The 7,055-nt window shown below is 37.1% G+C and overlaps 1 long non-coding RNA gene across 5 annotated transcripts; it reads left to right on the top strand.

The window, feature by feature from the left end:
- The first annotated feature begins 2,101 nt into the window (after positions 1–2,101).
- On the top strand, positions 2,102–5,790 carry LOC125302268. 5 transcript variants are annotated; one of them, XR_007194877.1, is made up of 7 exons: positions 2,102–2,187; positions 2,871–2,894; positions 3,958–4,045; positions 4,289–4,392; positions 4,535–4,585; positions 5,287–5,366; positions 5,588–5,790. It is a non-coding gene; the product is annotated as an uncharacterized LOC125302268 (long non-coding RNA). The 5 variants fall into 5 exon arrangements; XR_007194878.1 differs by lacking the exon at positions 2,102–2,187 and adding an exon at positions 2,571–2,687; XR_007194880.1 differs by lacking the exons at positions 2,102–2,187; positions 2,871–2,894 and adding exons at positions 2,982–3,090; positions 3,726–3,854.
- Positions 5,791–7,055: the final 1,265 nt, after the last annotated feature.

The following is a 7,055-nucleotide window of genomic DNA, read 5'->3' as shown; positions in this document are numbered from 1 at the left end:
GATGAAATGGGCTATCTGTTAATAAGTATCAACAGGCAGAGTAGTCTCTATTTTCTTTATAGTTCTGGCCCCGAAAGCAGCATCCATGCACAGAGAACTCACCACGGCAGGAAGATTTAACTGTGTGTTGCTGAAGTGGTTAGTAGCCTACAACATATCGTTTTGATACCTGTGTCAACTCTGACATCACATTCTCAAAACAGTTAACACCTGTGTCTGAACAAAAGCACTTTGGACAAAATGACACATTTTGCTTGCAAAAGGCTGTTACTCTCTCAAAACACTTAAAACATGCAGCAAAAGCAAATCTTGCCTTCAAACACTACAACTTGTTGCCAATTCAAAAACACTCTTTAATCAATCATTACACACTGGGCAACAAAATGCAAAATCTAGTTCTCAAAATGAGCATTTTTGCTATGTCTGTTCTTTCTCATTTTTCTGGTCAGAAAAAACTGTGAAAAGACAAAATGTGCTGAATAAAAAATGTATTTATTCATTCCTCCCAAGATACTGTAAATTTCATTGAACTACAACTTTCATCGAAATAGACCTACAGTAAACACCTTTTGTACTGTTTTCTCCACCAAATAGGCACTACAGTACTTTGTCTAAATGTGCATTAGATCCATACTTGCAAATAGCAACACAGAACAGACATCTCTTATGTATAATGAATGATTGCTGATTGAAGAATTGTGCAAAGGAGTTTCACACAGGTGTATCAGAGATTCAGACTTATGCAAGGAATCTATACCACCTGTAAAAAGATGTTTTCCTTTTGTTTAGCATGGGAAAACCAATAGAGTTTGGGGCTTTTGAATGACGCCTGTGTTAACTGTTTTGCAAAAGGGTGTGAGAAATGTGTGAACCCAATGAAAATGTGTGAACACATTCGCAAGAGATTACTTCTGCTGTGCAAAGAAAGTAGTCATGAAGACCAAGTGGGTTCTAGTTTACTTAAGCAGGTAAAAGCAATCGAGAAAAACTGTAAAACTTGTAAATACACATTTTGCTCTTACTTTGCAAGATAGTTGGTTAGTACCAAGCTAGTTATTAGCCATCCCTAAATCAGCCTTCTGATAGCATACTGTCACTGTAAAAAATATCCGTAGATTTTACGGTGAAAATTTGTGAAATGGCAACAGTACAAAACAGTAAACTTAGAAACGGTAGAAAACATTTTTTACAACAGTTAAGTATTGTAAATATGTTTACCAGCTGGAACCATATATTTCACCTTTTTTTTTGTATAGAAAAGACGTTGATTAACCGTTAAGAAAAAAAAAAAAAACATGCCATAATATATAAAGGGAGGACACAATTTTTTTTCGCTTTTACCCTTTTTTTTACCCTTTGCGGCTTTTACCCTCATCTAACTGTCGGTTTCCACATGGAATTTAAGCAGCTCATTGAGGTTGAATCAAAGATTAACAATCTTTGGTTGAATGAGACGAAATTCGTTCTGGTTAGTACCTGGTATTGGCGAAATGACAGCGAATCACCGAGGCAGGCGAAATGAGGACCATTCGTGAACCAATCAGGTCCCGTGTTTGTGTTTAGAGGCGGGAGTTACAAAAAAGTCTGACCAAGATGGCGGTGACTACCTGAGCTGTAACACAAACATTTGTATGTGATTAAAATGTTTCTACACGAATTGGCACTTCTATCAACACAAATTGTGGTTTATATACCACCACTAACTTAGTCAGGGCACATACACCACTAAATAGACCACTATATATTATGTTAGTTTAAACACTCAAACTTTTTAGCTAGCTGACAAGCAGTTAAGCTAGACACTGCAGTCAAAAGGTTAGCGGTTTGGCTGTCACAGAACACATTAATATTTTGCTTTTATTTTCTGTAAAAAATACTGGTTACCGCTGTTAAAATTCACTGCAGGTAGTCTAATGGATGAATCAAAGAAGGGTGCTTAAACAATTTATCTATTGTCTATGCACCCTTCTTTAATTTATACATATAAATCATTTATGTAAATTAAATTAACGAATTAATATGCATTAGCTGTCTATGATTATAGTCCATGTGCATTAAATCACTGAATTTCCCCCAAGGTATTTCCCCAAGCTAGCCTATAGATGGCGCTGCATTTTGTTAGTTAAACCACATGGCCAAATATCAACCGCCATTTTGTTCGCTAAGGAGACAGTGATTTGTGAGATGGTAAGTAATGAAAACGACAATTTAATAAATTGAAGAGTTCAATCTGATTAAAAGTATTAATTAGTAATGCAATTCTAAGCTTCTTGTGTTTGCAATGACTTACATCTAGAATTTCCTTCGGGATGAATAAAATACTATCTTATCTTATCTGAATCTCTGTTGTAGGATAACGTTAGCCTATGACAAAATTGCCAGCTAGCATTCAGATTTCTGACCATGCTTTGATTAACGTCAACATTACCTTATATTATGTATATTGTGCTTCGATTCTAACTTGTAATAAAAACGGAGATATCATAGTTAGTCTACACCGTTTTCTCTACTGTCATTAAGTCTACATTCTGAGCTGGAATGTCAATTGCTTATCAGTGTGAAATATCTAGCTGAGTTCTGATTGAGAACGCCATTTTATTAACATTAATGTTAATCCCTTCATTGTGCACAGAAGCTTGAAATTCCAGTCATTTAGCCTTGCTTTATGTTTCCAGGCAAAACTTTAGGTAAAGTACATTAGGTGTTAAACATGTTTTATTCAATACATTTATTGTTTGGACCTTTACAGTTAGTAATTGGATAATTGCTAGAGTTAAAGCATCATTTTGGCTAATGTTAACAGGAAAATTGTGCATTGGAAATCGTATTGCTTTGATGCAAGTTAACGTTGCCTAATCTTTATGTTGCAGGTATGTTGGGAGAGACGTCTACAGGTAAGTTTTTACATTTTCTTTACTAGGAGTAGGCTATTTATTTAGAAGTGAAGTGGTGAATAGAGTTTCTGAACGTTTGGGGAGGAGTTTTTTTTCGCGCTCGTTTTAGCCATGCTTTCCAGTCACATTTTGTGGAGCTGTATGTCTGCTAAGGCGTGCATTGCGAAGTGCTTCGTCTGTTGAGTCTAAGGGAAAGGTAGAAATATCATTGCATTGCTGAGGACTTAATATTTACTCTCCCCAACATTAGTTTTCTTTTCTTTTATATTTCAGATTTTGTTTGTACTGTTATGCTGGTTTAAGTAAACTTCGGTTACCAGCTATTTAGGCAACCTAGCCTAGTTCCATTGTGGCTGTGGGGATAGGGTAGATTGGTAACTTTAGTTTTATTCCTTCAGATGTTGTCTTTGAGAGAGAGAGAGATGTTTTGAGGCTCTAGTAGTAGCCTATTGAATTTGTGTTTGGTTTGCAATTGATAAATTGCTTAATTGTAGGGCTTACTTTGCCCTTGCCCAATGTTACTGTTGTAATTTATCTGTATTCAGCCTTTCATCTTAATCTGCCATGTTCTTGGCATACTTGTTGATAAAGGTTTTGTGTTTCTGTGCCATGTGGCTGCTCCCATTAAAGTGCAGTTAAGGCTAGGAGACTAGCTAGTTCAGATAGGCTAGTGTTGATGGCCTTTGCTGGCTTGACTATGCATTCATGTTGCATTTGTGGTTTGGCTCTGAATTCATTAAAGGGGTATGTTTTGCATTGCAAACTGCACAGCAATGAACCCCGTGTTGTCTTCAAATGTGTTGGAATTGGTTGTAAACGTGTGTTTTCTAGGTATTCGTCCTTAAAAGCTCATTTTTATCGCCTTCACACTGGCAAATCGTTGTTTACACAAGATTTGACTGTAGAAGCTTTGAAATGCACCGTTTCCCTATGTGAGTGCCAGTGTGATGGAGTGAAAGGGTTGGTCTCTTTCATTTATAATGCTTATCCACCAACATTACATCTTGCTCCTACTGCATCAGCCCTAATGTCTCATCAATCCCCTGGTAATCCCCTCTTCCAGATCAGACCATCTAGAACAGGACACAACACCCTGCTTACATTTGAAGGAGGGCTAGGACACACAAGAGACCTGTAGGCCCACTATGCTGGTAAGTCAATAGAATGCATTTTACATTTCTTAGTTGAGACAATACTGCTATGTCAAGTCTTTTCAAAGCTAAGCTAGACATACTTAAGAACTGTCAGGTAGCAAATTAACATTTTTAATTGAAATGCTTGGTTGTATAAGTAAATGTAATGTAATATAATATGTAATAAGTTTGCTAATGTATTTTTTTTTTTTTTGTGTGTGTGCCATTCACCCTTAAATTTTCTTTTGACCTGCCAAACAGCAGCACGAACGACTGGGTCGACTTAGGATTGAGTCCCCTCTCTGCCAGAAATTATCACTGTGTTCAAGGAAGACCCAGGCCCAAATAAAGCTGCTATGTCTAAGGTATGCTGGAAAACTTTCTGTTTTGGCTTTTCATTCATTCACATTGTATACAATTTAGCAGCCACATGTGGCAACATGTCAAAGATGTAAGTTATAACAATGTGATATATTGGTGAAAGTTAACATTGTCTCGTCCTTGCAGGTCAGCCCCTTTTCCTCAGCTTTTCAAGTTGGCAGTCATCTAATATTAAAGGTAAGATATTGCTAATTTTGTTAGTGGTTAGTGCTCAAACTATGATTTCTATGCTCGAAGTTCATATGTAGACACGGAGTTCATTAAAAGTTTTTTCTGAAGACACATTTGCTTGCCTTAGCCCTCCCTCTCGCCACCATCTTGGATTGTTAGGATAAGCAAATGTGCAGTCTTCAGAAACAAACGTGTTTATAAACTGTGCTCAAACAATGTTTTTATGCTCGAAGTTCATATGTAGAGACCCGATAATACTTTGAACGAAGTTTTATGCAATGTTGAACCTTCTATAAACCAATCTATAATCACTTAGAAACCTTGAATTTCTAAGTGTTTATAGATTGACATTTTGCGAGTGTGTCCCACTTGCCCACAGTTCACCCATAGAAAGCAATACAGCTGTAGGTGAGTAGAACACTACTACTGGAAGATGTGGGTTTGGACGAATCGCCTCGCTGACTGGATTTTTTGACTTGTGCCCATGCACACACAGAGCCTACAATCGGGTTCGCAATTGTTACAATTTAAGTTGATTTTCATGCATAAATTCCATCGAGGGGTGGATAAACTCAAATTTGAGAGGGGTAAACTGTTTACTTGAGTTTAGTCTCCAGTACAGCCCTGGCTGTCTACTACCTTTTGCCTATTTTCCCACTATGTTCCTTTGTGTCAGTCATAATGTTTCATCAATTCACTCCTGCCAGACCAAGCCAAAGTCCCGCTCACCTCTGAAGAAGGGAAAGATACACAGGCTTGTTGGTTCGCTCGGCAGTAGCAGTCCATGGTGAGCCTAATCAGCGTTGTTATGGGGTCCTTTTTTGTTACTATCTGTTATATTCTCAACTTTTAACTATAAACTATGTACCTACTGAGCTGGTGGCAATTGCATGTGACAGTACATTTATGAATTGCTTTATTCTACCAGTACTCATTGTAGATATGACTTAAAAGTGCCTTTGTTTTCTCTTCCTATGCCAATGTTCCTGATCCATGCAATGGCGCCAGAAAGGGCTGAAGCAGCTGACCTTTCTCCTTCGGCACACCTACAAGCCAGGGTAGATTCTTGATGTCCAGTGCTGTCCCTTTTTTGACTTCACATGCCACAGAAAGGCAACACCTTTGAAACATCTCAAAGTTTTGCAGACCTGGACTTTTCCATGCCATAAGACTGTTTAAATCTGTGGACTTATGCCTAATTGCTATGTAAGAAGGGGAGGTATTCCTGGTAATTCTATTCAAGCTCATTGTTTTTGACAAGACATTTTGGTACAAGATGGGCAGAATGGCCAACCAACAACTTATTAACTGATGAGGGCATAGATGATTGTAAGTTCTAGGAATAAAGTTGTCTTTTTACCAAACTGTTAATTGTATGGTTGATTTGTGTGGTAAAACATAGGATAGGTAAAATGGTTGTAGAGACTGTTCAGACGCATTTGTTAGGAGTTAGTTAATGTATACAGTAAAATGTGTTTGAAACAAAAGGTAATCGTAAAATCAACATAAATTTTAGCGTAAATGTAGAGATGGTTAAACTGTATTTATTACGGCAAAATTTTGGCAACCCAGATGCCGGGTCTTTCACTGTTAAAATGACAGAATTGTTTTTCCAGATTTATTATTGGTGAAATTGGCGGCAACCCAGCTGTCAGTCTTTCACCGTTAAAATGACGGAATTGTTTTTCCGTGATTTATTACGGTCAAATTCATGGCAACCCAGCTGCCAGTCTTTCACCGTTAAAATGACGGAATTCTTGCTATTGTATTTATTACGGTAAAGTTCTGGTAATCTAGCTGCTGGGTTTTTCCGTGAAAAATAACAGAATTTTTGTATCAGATTTATTACGGTGAAATTCTGGCAACCACAGCTGCCAGTTTTTCAATCAGAAAATTAACGGATTTTTTTTACAGTGTATCCTATTTCAATTGGTAAAGAAGAGATGTGTAAATCATTTAGTAGCGAGTTAATGGCTATTCTCTTGGCTATTTTTGGCTACGATGTATTATTTTTGGCTGGAGCAAACAAGATTTGACTATTTTGATGAAAAGTGGCTGCAATGTAGAAGTTAATTTTGAAGTAAGTATATATTTGAGTGCTACAGCAGCAAAAATAACTGCAACTTACTATAGCTGATTTAGTGAAGTTTCCCCCCAGTCATATATTAAATTTAAGATATTTCAAATAAAAAATTTGTTCAAGGAGAACAATGCTTTTCCTTTACCTTGAAATAAAGGCTTCAGTGTCATTTTGATGCTATAATACTTATATAATATGGAGAATAAAGTCTCTGACATTGCCAGTGCGTGCATGGGAAACTTGATGTACTATGTATGTTGATCGGTAGAATCATAACCCATTTAGTCGATTTACTGACTAACTGGGTACCCCCTTAGCGCAAAATGGCATTGAATATTGACACCAAGGGGCATAAATATAAATTCCTTTGTGGAGTTGCTTTAAGATAATGGCCTG

This window comes from Alosa alosa, chromosome 10, assembly GCF_017589495.1.
Source record: "Alosa alosa isolate M-15738 ecotype Scorff River chromosome 10, AALO_Geno_1.1, whole genome shotgun sequence".
Classification (NCBI taxonomy): Eukaryota; Metazoa; Chordata; class Actinopteri; order Clupeiformes; family Clupeidae; genus Alosa; species Alosa alosa.
Note: the sequence above shows the minus strand (reverse complement) of the source record. Positions and strands in the feature narration are given on the sequence as shown.